This window comes from Protopterus annectens, chromosome 6.part1, assembly GCF_019279795.1.
Source record: "Protopterus annectens isolate FY-2018-M chromosome 6.part1, PAN1.0, whole genome shotgun sequence".
NCBI classification, from domain to species: domain Eukaryota; kingdom Metazoa; phylum Chordata; order Ceratodontiformes; family Protopteridae; genus Protopterus; species Protopterus annectens.
Genome location: NC_056738.1, coordinates 177,630,669 through 177,648,289, shown reverse-complemented (window position 1 = coordinate 177,648,289; position 17,621 = coordinate 177,630,669). Strand labels below are relative to the sequence as shown.

Genomic DNA, 17,621 nt, shown 5'->3' with positions numbered 1-17,621 from the left:
TTGCTTCTGAAAATGGGAGATCTACAGTTTGTGTCTTCTTCCTTTAAATTATTGGAGTCACTAGTGTGTTGGTCATATAGTGTAGTTTTCTATATACTAGACAGCTTAAAAAATCACAGATCATGAGTGAGATTCAGAAAATTGTCTGAAGGGGTAAATCAAGCCTGAAAATAGGGACATAACCTGCAAAAATGATACATCATGTGCAGGGTTAAATCAGGCCTGATAATAGATACATTCCTCCAAAACAGGGACAGTTGAGAAGTTCTGATAATAAAGGGTTGAGAAGGTAGCCTAATAGTAAAGGTATTTGCTTTACAAACACAAGGTGCAGGGTTTGAGTCTCACAAGCAATGATTGGCTATACTTACAATGGCCTTGAAGGGCAGTTAGCTTAGTACTAACCTATAAGGACTGAAAGTGCTAATTTGACTCCTGTTTTTTATGGACTATGCACACACAGTGGTGAATTTATTTGTACAGTTGAGAGGTCTGTTGTTGTGCAAAAGTTGGACAAAAAAAAAATCAACCTGATACAAATTAACTAAGGACAGCTGCACTGAATACAGGTTCACTGACAGGACATAGCTTGGATGTGGATGACATGATGTTAAGGAGGAGATTGGACATCCTGTGTATCCAGACGTCAAAGTGGAAGGGAAATGCAACAAAGCTGCTTGGCATGGGATACAGAGCCTACTACACTACTAAGGGGCAGGATAGACTAGAAAAGGTGATTTGGTCAGTTGTGGTAAGGGATGGTCTTCTGGAGACAGTGAGGGGTGTCATCACAATTATTGACAAATTCATGGCAATTGGACTCCAGTGTAAAAATATGTCAGTGTTCATAATCTCAGTCTATGCTTTACAGTATGGTTTGATGGCATGGAAAACAGTGCATTCAGGCAGCAATTGCAGGATCTCCTAGATGAAACAGGACAACATGTGTTGGTGTTGCTAGTGAGGAAATTGAATGCTAATATCTTTAAAATAGGATCTTTAAAAATCCTTCTAGCTTTCTGTGCAGTCCACATGGAAGCTTCTACTCTCCCCTGCCTGTGTGCTCTCTGGCATTAGAAGCTTCTCCCGATGGGTTAAACACTCTGTGGTCATCCCCTGCCCAACAGACTCGCCCAGCAAACTACCTTGTGAAAGAGTGTAAATTTTCTTCAGTTACCTGCCTGAAGCAGCTCCAAAACCAAACTAAAGAGCACAGCTTTCTAAACTCTTCTCCCGACGGGTTATACAGTCTGTGGTCATCCCCTACCCAGCAGACTCGCCCAGCAAAATACCTTGTGAAAGAGTGTAAATCTGCTTCAGTTACCTGCCTGAAGCAGCCCCAAAACCAAACTAAAGAGCGCAGCTTTCTAAACTGTATGTGTTCCTGCTATTGCAATTTATCCACATTCCAAATCTGTAACTATCTGCTTTTAAAAAAGTAAACTGTTCCTTATTTAAAGTATTACTACAGGGCAGATGAGCATACGCACATTAGTTTTCTGGCTGTAGTAACTTACTTTGGCCACCAGGCGGCAACACATTGCCAGCATTCTACCACATTCCTTGCTGTTTTAACTAATAGTACCAATAGTTTTTAGTTTAATGTTTTAACTCTCAATAGTTCCAGTATATGTAGGTTGAATGTTGCCAACCACACTCTAGAGTGCTGTTTAACCCCTAGTACATCTTCTGCTCCCTTTGTCTCCTGTTTTTAAACTTTTATCTGCAACATTTCCATCTCTGGCTTGCTCTCATTCCTACAGCTCTGATTTTCACAGTTGCTTCCTTTCTAATTGTTTCAGTGCTGGTTTCACACTGCTAACCTGACCCTGTCAGTACTGGTTCCAACCAGTTAGGCCACTGGGATATCCATCTCCAGTCTCTATTCCAACCCCTCCCCCAGTTTCTTTCATTTTCTTTTCTTTCCAACCCCTCCCCCAGACTATTTAACTTTGCCTTCCTGCCTGTGGTGCCATCTTTAAAATCATTCTAGCTTTCTCTGCATTCCACATGAAAGCTTCTGTTGTCCCCTGCCTGTGTGATCTCTGGCTTTAGAAGGTATTGTGTATGACATATTGTTTTATTTATTGCTATTTATAGTACTACTAAGCACTGCCTGTTAAGACAGAGTTAACTGTGCTTACTAAAGTTGGTTTATCTGAACAAGCTACTGCATTTTACTTCTAGTACTACATTACAGATTAAGCAGAGCTGTCTTCTGCTTTGCTTATAGGGCGTAGTTACCTGTGCTTGTTAAAAGTTGTTTTATCTGTACAGTCTATTGCAATTTTGCTTGTAGTGACTCATTAAGAATGTTTGTTTTCTGTTCTGCTTATAGGGCTTAGTTAACTGTGTTTGTTAAAAGCTGCTTTATCTGTTTCTTTCACTTTTCATTCCAACCCTTCCCCTGACTCTTTGCCTTCCTTCCTGTGGTGCCATCTTTAAAATCATTCTAGCTTTCTCTGCATTCCATATGGAAACTTCTACTTTTCCCTGCCTGTGTGTTTTCTGGCTTTAGAAAGGTACAGTGTATGACATGCTGTTTTATTTACTGCTATTTACAGTACTACTAAGCACTGTCAGTGCAGAGTTAACTGTGCTTGCTAAAGTTGCTTTATCTGTACAAGCTACTGTGTTTTATTTCTAGTACTACATTACAGTTGAAGCAGAATTGTCTTCTGCTCTGCTTATAGGGCTCTGTTACCTGTGTTTGTTAAAGGTTGCTTTATCTGTACAATCTATTGCAATTGCTCCTAGTGCCTCATTATAGTTTTTTAAGAATGTTTGTTTTCTGTTCTGCTTACAGGGCTTTAATTGTTTCTTTCCAACCTTTGTTCCTGTGGCGCCATCTTTAAAATCCTTCTAGCTTTCTCTGCATTCCACGTGGAGGCTTCTACTTTCCCCTGCCTGTGTGATCTCTGGCTTTAGAAGGTATTGTGTATGACATACTGTTTTTATTTATTGCTATTTATAGTACTACTAAGCACTGTCTGTCAGTCAGTGCAGAGTTAACGGCACTTGCTAAAGTTGTTTTAGCTGTAAAAACTATTGCATTTACTTCTAGTGCTCCATTACGGTTTCTTTTTAGAATTGTTTTCTATTCTGATTACAGGGCTTAACTGTGTCTTTGGTAATATTTGCTACTTCTGTACAACCTACTGCATTTACTTTTAGTGCTCTGCTTTCATGACTTGGTCAACTGGGAATACTGTTATTGCTACACTGGATATTTCTTGTCTGTATTATACTCACTTGAATCTCTGTTTTTCATGGTTTTGCTAGGTCTGATCTAACCTTTTGTATTTATTGCTTCTTATGTTTGGCAGCTTTTCTCGACGGGTTAAACACTCTGTGGTCATTCTGGCCCAACAGACTCGCTCAGCAAAATATCTTGTGAAAGACCTGCCTGAAGCATCTCCAAAACCAAACTAAAGAGCACAGCTTTCTAAACTGTAGGTGCTCTTTCTATTGCAATTTATCCACACTCCGAATCTAACTATCTGCTTTTTAAAAAAAGTGAATTGCTCCTTATTTGTATTACAGGGCAAATGAGCATACGCACAGTTTAGTTTTCTGACTGTAGTAAGGTTGGCCACCAGGTGGCAACACACTGCCAGCAGTCTACCACTGCACTACAGAGAAGCAGATATACTGAATTTACCCCAATCTGGCTGTTTTTTGCTGCTATCCCTGATTAGACCTCACTGTCTGTCATCTGGTGGTGGCTGAGCCCCACTCCGTTCGCCTTGCTACACTTGGCTCACTCCACTCCCCTACCCTGCCCCCATTACTTCTACATTTATTCTAACCCCCAATCAGCTCACCACTCCCTACAGGCACTCACCTGCAACCACCCTAATCACATTTCTAATTTACCACTTGCATCCAAATACCACAAACCCAAACTATGTAGGCCATTCTTTCACTTTTCCTACTAACCCTCAGAACTCTAACCTATGTTACATCCTTGCACACAAACACACCACTACCACACATTATCTACCATACAACACATACCTTCACACCTGTTATTACACACACAAGCTTTCCTATAGTCCCCTCTTTATTTAGTGACAACAGAACTTTTATTTAACAAGTATGTTTCACTATGCTACACTAGAAAAACATCAAGTAAACCCCACATAGATATTCTACACACTACCAAGCTTCAACTTTCATTAAAGAAATACCTCTTTACCTCTGGGGATATTCACACAAATCCAGGGCCAAGCAATATTATACCCCCAAACAAACGCACTGCAAATCTACTCAATCTTGACTCACGCAGTATATCAAACAAACTTACACGCATTCATAACTCCTTACTCCCCTGACATCCTTCCATAATGGAGACCTGGCTAAAACCCAGCACACAGATTGGAGGAATTCTCCCTCCAGGATATAATATCCTAATGCTAGATAGAACAGGAAAGAAAGTGGAGGGTATTTCAATTGCATGTATATTTAAAAAAAAAAAAAAAAAAAACTCTCCAACCTCTACTAACTTCTCTACCTAAATGTAATACTGCTGAGATCGTAGGCTCTGTCCTACTGTTAAAGAGCCTCAATATTCTCTGTGCATATATCCCTCCAGGTAGCAACACTCCAATAATTGAGGAGATTCTACAATGGTCAAAAGATAATCTCCCACAGGAAACTATTTTATTAGGTGACCTAAAAACTGGCTAGCCTGTAACTCTTAAAAACCCCACTAACCACATCAACCTATATGAATTTTCTCAACTAATTAAAGAACCAACTAGAGCAAACAAAAAATCCCATAAGGAATCCATACTAGATTGGACATTAGTTAAGTACCCTGGACATAATTATCAAGTAGGTAGTCTACCTGATGGACTTGGAGATGTGACCATCTCCCTACTTCTCCAAACCTACCATATATAGACAAGTCAGAAATTATTGTGATGTTAACCCTCTAGAACTTGGTTCATAGGTAGGTACTAGGCTATCTGCCAGAGGGCATTTTTAAGCCTAGCCAGAGTGTGTCAGCTTTTGCAGCCATGTTGATTAACTGAGCCTCTTGTCAAGCAGAGCCAATGAAGTGATCCCAGGGATGTATTTTCTGTTACCCATCCACTCGTCAAGGCTTCTCTTGAAGAGTTAGTGAGGGGTTCTGCCTAATGTAGTTTGGAATTTTGTTCTAAAGCATGGGGAGTCACTGTGACAGGAATCTATCCCTCCAGCATATTCTGTTTATTGTTGTGGTGAGCTTTAGCTCACTAGAGCACATGGCTTGCAGTAACTTGGATTTCTTTAGGTGGAGCATGTCCATCAATTCTAAGTTGGATATGGCTTTGTAAGTCGGGCAGAGATCACCTCTGAGTAAGCAATATGCTACTTGAGTACAGCTGGAGTTTTTTCAGTCAGGCTGCATAGGGCATATTTTTGAGGCCAGTAATCCTCTTGGTGAGAAGCTTTTGTGGTCTTTCCAGCTGTTGGAAGTGTCTTGTGAGGTACATCCCAAATGGGGCATTGTACGATCTGATGGGTCTGATGAGTGACTAGTAGAGGGGCACTATAACATCTTTATTTCTGGATGCAAACCCCTTAGTAATTAGATGGGTCACATAGAAGGATTTCCTAACTACTTTGGCAATATGATTGTCAAAGGAGAGATTACTATCTACCTGGGTCCTCGGATCTCTTATTACACCTTCTGTATTAAGGGGGCTGCCGCCTATGTGGTAACTCGTGGGTGTTTTGCTTTTTCCAAATGGTATGACTATGCATTGTTTGGCATTTAGTTTGAGGCCATGACTTTGACACCAGGTGTCTCTCGGTAAGGCCTTCTTGAAGGATGTCCATGTCAGCCGGAGAGTCAGTTATGGCTCCCAGTTTGCAGTAATCAGCGAACTTGGTTAGCCATAGTCCTCCTGTGTTTGCCTGTACCTGAGAAATATATGCGGAACAGTAGGGGTCCCAGAACCGAGCCTTGCTGGACACCACTTGTGACTGGTGTAGAATCCGACTTGGAGCCTGTTATTCTTACTGTGTGAGTTCTGTCTGCAAGCCAGTTGGCAACCCATCTTGTGATGTAGGGGTTTATGTTCAAGCTGGTGAGTTTTTCTATAATACCCGAGTGAGGAATTGTCGAACGTCTTGGAAAGATCAAGGTAGGCTGTGTGAACCACCTTTCCCTTGTCTATGGCCTTGGTGGCTGTCTCAAAGAAGTTAACCAGGTTAGTAGGCATGATCTGCCCTTAAAGCCGAACTGGGTCAGGTCAAGTGTTTAGAGGTTCTCAATGTCTTTGTTAATGAGTTCCATGATGACGCTCTCCATAGCCTTGCAGACCAGCCTAGTCAAGCTTATGGGGCAATAGTTACCAGGGTCAGTTGTGGCCCCTCCTTTGTGGAGTGGAATAACCATTGCTGTGCACCATTCTATCGGCACATAGCCTGTGGAGAGGAAGAGGTTGAACAGCATGTTTAGGTGGGGGGTTAGTTCATTCTGTAGTTCGTGCAAGATGCAGCCTGGGACACCATCTGGCCCCATTGATGTTGTGTTTTTTGACTTTTGAAATGGCTGTTTTCACCTGTGCTTCTGTGATTTCTGGGACACTGCACTTTTCTGGTATTATTGTGGGCCCTTTTGAAGGTGATAGGGAGGGAGGTGAAGTTTGCACTACCTGCCAGGATGTTGGCAATATCAACAGGTTCAGTATATTTTGTGCTATTTTGCACTCACTTGGAGCATATCTGCGAATTGCCACTTAGATTCTTGACATAGCTAAAGAAAGAAGGCTTTGTTATCTTTCAAATCCTTAGCTATTTTTCTTTCAAAGTTAGCCTTGGATGATATGAGGGACCTTAGTTTCTTACTGATGCTGATCAGGGATGTCTTTCCTTCTTGGGATTTGCTTTTTTTCTGAACTAGTTTCCTCCTTCTGTTGTATAACTTGTTTATGGCATGGGGTCCACCAGACTGGTTCCCTTGCGCCTTGGTCTTGCTAGGAAAATGTAACTGGGAACCACTACACAGCCTTGACCTAGACCGAGCAGTGGACTATTTTAATAGCACTCGTATTGACATCCTTGATTCAGTTGAAGAAAAATTAGAGCTAAGCAACACTGCTCCTTTGCTTACTAAATCCACTAGAGCCCTATTAAAAACCAGAGACAAGGCAGGGAAAACCTGGAAGAAAGATAATGCTAGTCTATCCAAACAAAGCTATCAACACCTTAGGAAACTGGTCAAATAACAAACAAAGCTTGATAAATAGAACTAATTTCTAGATATACAAAATAAACACTCCAATAACCCCCCAAAAGTTCTGGCATGCAATAAATGCCCTACTAAAACCTTCACACCAGCTCCCACTTCCACCTCTACAAAAACAAATGGTGATATAGCCTCCCAATTTAATCACCACTTTATTGAATCCATTAAATCACTATCCACTCAACTTTCCAAAAATAGCTACTCATCCATACCAACAACTAGTCTCCCTTTAAATTCTCTCCTATCCAAACCTCAACAATTTAAAAAAAAAAAACTCTTGAACCTGCAAATCTTGCAGCAGATGGTATACCTGCTCATTTCCTAAAAATTGCTGCCGACTCTCTATTCCTACCCAGTCTCAATCTTAATCAACCACTTCATACAGGAATCCCACATCTCTCAGCTATGGAAAATCTCTTGCATTATACCCCTTCATAAGGGTGGGAAGTCCTGTGATTTCTGTCTCCTTTATCAAAGATACTTGAGAAATGCATACACTCTTCAGGTCATGCATTTCTTTGACTCTAACAATCTCTTCTCTACACAACATGGTTTCCACCCACAACACAACCTCAGCCCTTCTCTGTTTTACAAACCTGGTTAACCAACATAGAAATAAGATTTGCATGTGCTATATTCCTGGACCTCTCCAAAGGATTTGACATGGTTTCCCATTCCATTCTAATAAATACTCTTACCTCTCTATCCTTCGCCCCTAAAACTTGGACAGTTTCAGATCAACAAGCTGTCCAGTGGCAAGGAGTTGCATCATCTTTACTACCATTGGTGTACCTCAAGGTTCCATACTCGGTCCACTCCTCTTTTTCTTTCTATCTTTATCAATAATCTACATACCTCTACCCTACAGGCTTTACTCATACAGTATGCAGATGATTCCACCCTGATCTGCTCCACCCCAAATATCAGCACCCTGCAGCATCTCGGTCAGGAATATTTTTACCTCCTGAAATGTGGATCAGAGATATTCAACTATCTTAAATCCCGACAAAACAAAACTACTTCTATTTACCCCAAACAAAGACTTTCTATAAGATCAAGCTCGGGTCACCCTACCTCAAACCCACACTCATGTATGCAGCACCTATTCTCTCCTATGAAAAAAAAAAAAAAAAAATCTGACCTGGAGAAACTTATGTTATAACAAAATCACCAAGTTTGCAAAAAATTCCCCCTCTAGAACACACCATTGTATACCTCTTGGGCAACTTCAGTGGCTTGAGCTCCCACAGTTATTAACCTACTACCAACTAGTCATGGCTTATAACAACCTAAAATATCCTGGAAAACTCCAGCCCTTGGGGAACTACTGATTTCCAAATCGATCACTCCTATCTCCACAGCCAACAACACAGCAGGTAAAGCTGTATTTTCTCACAGTATAGCAAAATGTTGACATAATCTCCCTCCCTCTGTGACTAAGGCTCATCTTATTGGCTCTTGGCTATCACAATTTTTCTCTCTTCTCTCCAGCTAAGACCCTCTGTAAAAATGGAAGCAACAAATGGTATCCCTTAACATTTGGAAATGTGTGATCTCTGTCTGTATATTTCTAACTTAATGTTCACTTGTATATATTGCTGATGTGATCTTTCTTTGCGTACTATTCTATTATGTACAAAATACTGCTCAATAACAGTCTTTACATTATGTATTATCATTCTGTTGTATTAAGTGGAGCTTTTCTCACCGGACCTCCTGTAAATGGACCTTGTCCAGTCAGACCATCCCGGTTAACAAATGTAAAATTAAATATCAGGACAGATAGAACTGGATATGGGACTGCCTGGGTTCACAATGGGTGAGGCAATGGGAATTCAGATAGAGACCATTCTAGACTTCTGTCTGACAAATGACTTTATGGTAGCCAATACACGATTCACCAAGAGAGAGAAAATCGCACGATCTCATACAAGGGTGGTCAACATGCAGTTCAGGTAGATCCCCTTCTTGTAAGGAAAGGGGAACAGAGACTAGGCTGAAGACCTGGAAGTTGACGAGTAAAAGAACAAAACTTTAAGGACCTACTTTGGGTTCTAGCACCTTAGGAAGAAGAAATAGGTGGATTCAAATAAAGAATGGCAGTGTCTTTAAAAACAGCATGTGTGAAGACTACAGAACAGATTCTTGGCAGAGCCAAGAATAGAAATAAGGTACATAAGACAAACTGGTGGTAGAATGCAGAAGTTCAGGGAGTTGGAGAGTGCAGGGAAAAGTGGGAGATAGCGAACCAGTTTTCTCTCAGTTTGGTTAATCTAAAAGAGGCTGAGAGCAGATGCAATAGCAAAGAACAAGGCTTCAGAGGTACTCTGCCATTATCTGAAAGTGAGTCAGCAGATGTCACAAACTGTCAGATCACAAAGTAAAGACAAAGATAGTCAACAGACAACACTTGGACATCAAAGGTAGCTGGAAGGAGTACTGAATGAGGAAAATCCTACAAAAACTGTACTGCCCCATACACAGAGTATGATAAAAGGAGTACCCACACTAGAAGAAGTAAAAACAGCACTAAGGGAAATGAAGTCAGGGAAAACGGCAAACTCAAGATGTCACAGTGGATATGATCAAGATGTTGAGTGACTTGGGGGTAAAATGTTTCCTAAGAATATTCATAGGCTTGTAGGTTGGATGGGACAGAGCAACAAAGCTGCTGTATGTAGACAATGTGACATTACAGACTGTGGACAGGAAGTTTGTAAGTGATGGAGAAATGGAATGCAGAATTAAGGCACATAGGATGAAGATGAAAACAGACCAGACGGCTATCATGGCAGTTAATGTAGGAGGTAATGTGACAGAACAATGCCAAAGCAGTTAAAAAGTGAGGTGTACTAAACATTGTTGCAACCAGGTTTATATATGACCAATGAAACTGGGCAGGGAAAGCAGACCAGTTGTGAAAGCTAGCTGTGATGGAGATGAAGTGCATGCGATGAGTGGTAGGATGCACACTGTGGACAGATGAAGAAATTGACATCACAGCAGAAGCCGGAGTAGTTCCAACTGCAGGAGTCCCCATTTAGCAATATCTTTGCTATAGATGCAATGGAATCTGTATACATATTGCTCGGTTGTAAAATGTCTCGCCTCCTTTCTTCTAGTTGTCTACATCTGAACTCTCGTATTACAGTCCAACATTTTTTAATGTCAAATATGATCCCTGCATGAATGGTTTTGTATGCCTCCTGCCTTTCCATAAAGTTTAACATGCACAAGTTGTCTGAGGAGATTCTTCTTGTAAATGAAACCCATTTGTTCTGTATATATTTTGCTGCTCTTTTTAAAATGCTTATAGGGTGTTCTCTCAACTCTCCGTAATGCATCAGTATAAACTGTGATGGGTCTATTGAATTCTGTGGCTAGACAATGAAGTTAAACTGTTGAAGGAAGAATTATCTGCCTCTAGTATCCATTTGAGCATCTCCCATTTTTGTCAGGGATGTAAGCAGTTACACTATTCAAGCAGAATGATGTATAAACTTTTTTGATAGTACCTAGCTAACCCCAAGAATGTCTTCCCAAGTGTGGGGATAAGCCATTTTTTCCCTTTCTCTAGGACCTCATATGTTATATAGCTATTGCATACGTATTTTACCAGTCATGTTTAAGTTGGAGACATTGACTGTAAACCTGGCCTGTGACAGAGAATCTAATACAGCCTGCATTGTAGCTACAGGGGCGTTCTGGTCCTTGGAGTTTATTATGACTTTAAGTAGGCAGCATATTGGTCATGACTTTAGGATTCTGTCCATTAGTCTCAAAGGTTGCAGGGGTGCTGTGTAGCTCAAAAGGAAGGGCAGTATATTGGAATAAATATTCTGGAGTTGAAAAGGCTGTCCTTTTCTCTGGCATCAGCTGTTAGAGGAATTTGTCAATATCCCTTTGTTAGATCTAGTATGGTCAAAAATCTTTAACTCCCCAACTTTAGGAGTTCATCTACCCTAGGCATCGGGTAGCTGTCAAATACTGAAATACTGTTCAGCTTCCTAAAATTACACTATAGGATCTCTCTTTGATTCACCTATCACCCTCATCTTAAGCATTTTTGCACTTCTTGCAGCCTTTCTCTGACTGGGGTTTGTTAATATTTTACACTAACCGTTTCACTTGGAGTAAACAGGTTTGTTCTGCTAGGTAGTGCCTTGTTTCTTAAACTCGTCTCTTGTTTACATTTCTGCCAGCATTGTAGGCAAAGAGGTCAGTTTACTTACTCCAGTTCTCCAGTTTTAGTCATAAGTTAACTACAGAGGTATCCACTTTTTTTCATGGCTTCTGAACACCACCATCCACCTCCTTTTTTTCATTTTTACAAGGGGTCAACCTGTGTCAGCTGTTACCACTTCTCTCTATACAGAGCCAATCTCCGACCTTTTTCAACAGTCCTCCCTGCCTGTCTTGGTTATTCTCTCTTGGCAATACATCCATCTCTCCACTGGGCATTTTCTTTTCTTCTTGCCTTCTTTCTCAGTCTTCCAAATCTGCTTAACCGAATTCTTTTCTGCATGTATGACTGAACCACTGTAATTTGTTCACTTTTTATTCTGCGTAATGGATGCTATTTTGGTTTCTGGTCTGTCCTGATCTGTCCTACATAATAGGATCATAAAACCACAAAAATAGGTGTGGACCTCTTGGGTTTTCGATCCTGAGTGATGCCTGCCCAGAGGGAAGGAATAACCATTTTTACAAAGCCTTTCACTCTTTATCCTAAATGGTGAACAGATTTCCATGTGTAGTCGGTGGTGGAGCTAGCTCTAAAAAGAGCTGTTTTAGCCCTGTGGGCAGCTGGAGCTCTATATAGAGCTGTTACAGATCTTTATGAGCTCTGAGAAAAGCTGTTTTCTGTTTTGAATGAATTAAAAGGTAACATTTCAATGTCCAACTGCATTTAACTTTTTACTACCTAATGTACGCTCTCCCTGATGAAGGAACGGCAGACAGGCTACCTTCCTATCTGCCCCGAAGGCGCCGGACATCTCAGAATCTTTCTCAGAACCAAGCTTGCTTCCAATGTTTTACAGATGGTAATGGCAAGTCTAAATTTAGAACTATAGTCGGTAACCCCAGAATATTGGCCAAGATCTCTGTTTTACAGTTTAATTTTAAATTTAATTCTAATTTTTATTTTTTGGTTAAATTTAAGTTTTAGTACAGTTTTTCCAAACATGGGTATAATCATGACAAAGCAAAAGGCTCCAACACATTGCTAGAGGTTAGGAATGGCACATATGAACAAGTAGCTGGATAATAAAAAGGAACTTAAGAGGAATGAGATGCTTCCAACCAGGTCCATCTTCACCTTGTAGGCCTACTAGGGCCACACCCCCAACTAGTCACTTCTCATTGGACATCTCTCAACCACACCCCTCCACAGTAGCATAAAAGCAGCACAGCAACAGCTCTCGGGTCATTCTGACCAGCACTTGGGGAGCACACAAATAGTCCTTTTTAGGACTCGCACATAGCAAAAGAACTGAAGATCTGTTCAAGAAGGACAACGGAGATACACCAACGTGGAACACCAACGGACACAACAGGAGCTCTTCCCAGAGCCCATATCCATACACAAAACAGCTCTTCAGAGCTCATGTGGATCTGCACCTTACACCAAACAGCTCTTCTCAGAGCTCCATAGAGATCTGTATAAGCTCTGGTAAGAGCAACCGGAGACATTGAAGAATAAAACAAAAAAGTTCTTAGAGCTACCACCAACACCCTAATGGGCATTCAAAACACAAATCGGCACGTTTCAGAGCTCACAGAAATCTATCGGCTCTGGTAAGACTAGCCGGAGGCACAGGGACAGCTTCAGTGAACCAAACAAAACAGTTCTTTTTAGAACTACCGCATCTGCCCAAAAGGGCATTCAAAATGCAAAACAGCTCTTCTCAGAGCTCATGTAGATCTGTAACAGCTCTATATAGAGCTCCAACTGCCCACAGGGCTAAAACAACTCTTTTTAGAGCTAGCTCCACCACAGACTACACATGGAAATCTGTTCACCGTTTAGGATCAAGAGTGAAAGGCTTCCTACATAGGATCATAGGAGGTAACTAGGCCAAATTCCACAATACCCTTATAAGCCTAGCCCAGTTCAACCTATTGCCCCTGTCCAAGAGGGACACCGATGGAACCCCAGGGTGAATTTCAGGTTAGTCATCCAAATTATTCTTAAATTGCGCCATGGAGGGCTTTGTTTAACATGAATAGGAAGCTTGTTCCAAAGGTTGGCAACCTTTGTTAGACACCTGTCTTGCCAGCAAGTTTTGTCACATACCAGGTGAAGGTTCTGTGAGTGAGTGACCCATGTGCCATTTGATTTGCAAATGTGCAACATTTCCATTAAAGCTGGGTCAGACTGCTCTATGCAAGGCACAGGTCAGCTCTGAGCAGTCTGTATGACACAGTAAAGTGACATTGATTTCTGTCTGTCCACATAAGACAGATCTTTAAGACCCTGAATTTTCTTTGTAAGGAACCTTTCTGGTCACTCCAATGGCTGCAGGTGCTTTGAAAGGAATGTACCAAAGGGAGCATTGTACTCTTGGCCTGATGAGGGAAGAGTATGGGTGGGTTATAACCTCCTTTGTTTTTATATAATCAACCTGTGTGCCCAGATCTTACCACTGACTGTGCTTAGGGTTTTGCTGTTGATGTGGTAGTTTGCAGGAACATCACCTTTGCTGAAGGGGATGATAAAGCATTTTTTTTTTTTTTTTTTTTTTTTTTCCATTATGTTTAAGACCATGATTTTGGCACCAGTCATTAGTCTGCATAAGACCTTCATGCAGGATGTTGACATCGCTAGGGGTTTCAGTGATTGCTCCCAGTTTGCAGTCCTCAGCAAACTTTGTCAGACGGTCCTTTTAGTTTTAGCCTGTACTTTAGATTCCGAACAGTAGGGGTCTCAGAACTGATCTGTGGTAAACGCCACTGGTTACTGGTCTGCTAGAGGTGGTGGAGTCCCTTATTTTGACAATATGCATTTATCAGTGAGCTAGTTTGCAACCCATCTGACAATATATTTTGATACCCAGCTAGGTGAGTTTATTAATGATGCCTGAGTGGGGGATTGTCAAAGCCCTTGGCTATGTCTAGGTAGGCCTTAGGCACAGATTTGCCCTCATCTAGGACTTTGACTGTCTTGAAGTCTACCAAGTTTAGGCATGATCTCTCATTGACTAAGTCAAACATTTGGAGATTTCCTATATATTTGTTTATAAGGTCCATGATTCTTTCCATGGCCTTGTAGATGAGGCTGGTCAGGCTAATGGGTCTTTAGTTACTGGGGTCTGTGGATGCACCCCCTTTGTGCAAAGGGATGATGGTAGCAGTTTTCCTTTCCATTGGGATGAAGCCAATGTTTAAGCTGTGATTTGAAAAGTGTTCCCAGTGGTGATGCTAATTTCTGATAAGCCCCTGTAGAACACAGCCTGGGATGTTGTCTGGTTCCATGGAGGCTGTTTGGCCTTTGAGAGGGTGTTTTTTAAGACCTGCTCCCTGGAGATACTAGGTGGGGGACAGGTGTTAAGGATGCTTTGGGGTATATGTGGCAGGGACAGGGGAGTGAATTTTTTTTTACTGAACCAGTCCGCCAGTAGGCTTGCTATATGCACAGGTTCTGTATATTTAGTACCATTAACTATGAGTTGAATGCAAATCTAGGCCTTACATTTGAGGTTATGAATGTAACGAAAAATGCCTTGTGGTTCTCTTTTTAGTTAGGGAAAGTAATTTGGATTTTAAGTTGGCGTTGGAGGGCGTCACTAAGAGTCTTACTTGCTTGTTTAAGTTGAGGAGGGAGTGTTTCCAGTTTTGAGACCATTTCTTCCTACTCTAGACAGCAATTTCTTTCTCCTGTTGTAGAGCCTATTAATGGCAGTTGTCCACCCGGCAGGTTTGTTTTTCCTTTAGTATCTTGCTTTGGTTCCATCGGGTATGGCAGAGTCTATGCAATTGTACAGGTGCTTGTACAAAGCATTGTTGTATATTTTTTTTTTTTTTTTTTCTTTTTTTTTTTTTTTTTTTTTTTTAGCTGTTGCTGTGGGGGATCTTGTGTTTATAGTTACTTCTAGGGAGAATGGTTTGTGGTCTGATATCACATGGCCACACAGTGGGGGTAGTGCAGTGGTCCCCCATGTTTGTGAGCACCAGATCCAGAACCCCTTGTGGGTTTGTCAACCAGCTGGTACAGGGCATTGGAGTTAATGAAGTTCAAACTCACTTGCCCAAAGGTTCATGGACATGTATAATTTACCCAGTCAATGAATGAGTTAGTCACCCAAAACCAGGGTGTTTTGGTTCTGTCTTGATAGCCTACTTGGATCTATTAGAGTCAAAGTGGATGTCCTGATTCATGGGGGGGGGGGGGTCCTATAGCTGGCAATGACCTGAAGACTGGTCTTGCCTACAGTCAATTAGACCTGAAGTAATTCAAGGGAATTGTACTGATTAACCAATCTAGACATGTCTTTATCTTTTAATTAATATTGATGCACCACCTCCTTTAGTTTTCCCACCTTCAGTTTGTGGTCTGAATGTGTGGAAGGAAATGTAACCTGGTATAGCTGGGGTGTTCTCCACATCCTTAAACCAGGTCTCAGTGACTGCACAAATGTCAGCATCTTCCAAGATGAGTACTTCTTCCAGTGAGTGCAGTTTGTGTTTAGCAGCATAATCTTGAGGTTGTTTTTTGAGGGTATTTTTTACATTGGGAATTTTGTTTTTGTGACATTGCCTAAAAAAGGCACTATAGGGGTGGCAACAGCCTTAGCCAGTAACTGAAATCCCAGGGATGACATATGAAGACCATCTCTGGCAAAGCATCTAGGTCTGTCAACCATGTCATCCCTGGCTGACAGATGCTGGATCCCCTTTGAATGACACCAGAAACTAAGCCAGTTGTTGAAATCTTATCATTTTTTGTTTGTATTGAGGTATCATCTTAGGTGAAGGTAAAATGTTCATTAAGGCCAAGTACATACCTGCATGAGACAGTCTGAGAGCTCAGTCATGTCTGTCTCCATATAGTCCAGTGAGGTACATCTCAAGTCTTCACACAAACATGGACTATGACAGAGTCATAACAGTGCCTGTTGTTGAGAGACTTGAGTGCATGTGTGATGTGGTGGATCCTGGCACCTAACAGACAGCGGACTGACTTTTTTCCTTATCCAGCCTGGTGAGAGGGACGTGTGTCTCACAATTGAGTCGCCCATGACTAAGATGTTTGTTTGTGTTCAACCTTAGGGGGTTGACTGGTGAGACATTGGTGTGCACTATGTTCTGCAGAGGATGTATTATGTGAACTGTTTGGGAGGTGTCTGATGTTTAGGGTATCCTTCTGGTAAGGACCTCTGCATACGTAGGTTTGTGTTGTTGTTTTGGTAGGTGCAGGAGGTGAGGTGTACATGCTGACAAGCTGCTTACTATCAGGTAAACTGACTGAGTAAGAAGCCTGGATTCTAGGTTCTTGATAGAGATGCATCTCTCCCATAATGAATTTGTGTGGGCTAGAAGAAGTGGATTGTCCGTGTATGAGGCAAATGTTGACTAGACTCTCTGGAGAAACTGGGAAATTATCTGCCGATGATGCAAGGTGAGTTAATGTGGTTTGAATACAGGGAGAGGACAAGAAGGACCAGGTAAAGTAGAGAGGACAGAAATGGACAAATATGAAGGGCTAGTAGGTAGGATCTGTGTTGGTACCTCAGGAGCCTTGCTGAATGTATCACCTGTCAGTGAGGGACAATCACCAGAACACACTGATGGAGCACCAGTAGAGTAATAAAGGGAAAATTTGTAGGCAAAAGTGCTTGTCTGTAAACGCCAACGATTCCCTCTGCTGCTCAGCAGTGCATGATGTGTAAACGAGCACAAACCTGTGCAAGCGTGGTGCTGATGTAGCAAATGAGAGCAAACAGATTTAAACAAATCAATAAAAAAGCTCAAAACTTGAGTCTTGTTCCAGCAACCTTCAATCGGAGGAGTTCTGCCTGCACACTCCTGCCACTAGGGTGCAGGGGAACTCTCCAGCAGAAGATTGCCTGGTTTAGTGCTAAAGTTATACAAACAAAACTAGATTCAGCAGGTCTGAATTTAGTCTATACTACAGCAAACAAAGTGCAACAATTTCAGAAAAAAATAAAAACTGTTCAAATAAGCAGTGATATGGGAAAAATGCAGTTCAAAAGTCCAATATACAGTGAAATTCATCTTCAGTTCAGAGATCAGTAGATCCCTTAGATTGATCAGATACAGCAGAGCATTAGCTGGTCACCAAACTGTGTGGAACTTTGCTAAAACAAGTGCAAACCTGTGCAAAAGCACTGCTTATGTAGCAAACGAGCATCCCACTACA

At 41.5% G+C, this 17,621-nt stretch overlaps 1 protein-coding gene across 1 annotated transcript in view; it reads left to right on the top strand.

Moving 5' to 3' along the window:
- The first annotated feature begins 1,963 nt into the window (after positions 1-1,963).
- The window catches only part of LOC122805267 (mannose-binding protein A-like), a 136,780-nt gene continuing 121,122 nt past the window's right edge, over positions 1,964-17,621 (top strand). The window contains exons 1-2 of the mRNA XM_044075356.1: positions 1,964-2,058; positions 2,807-2,931. The gene's annotated coding sequence lies outside the window, so the exon portion shown is untranslated. The remainder of the gene's footprint in view (positions 2,059-2,806; positions 2,932-17,621) is intronic.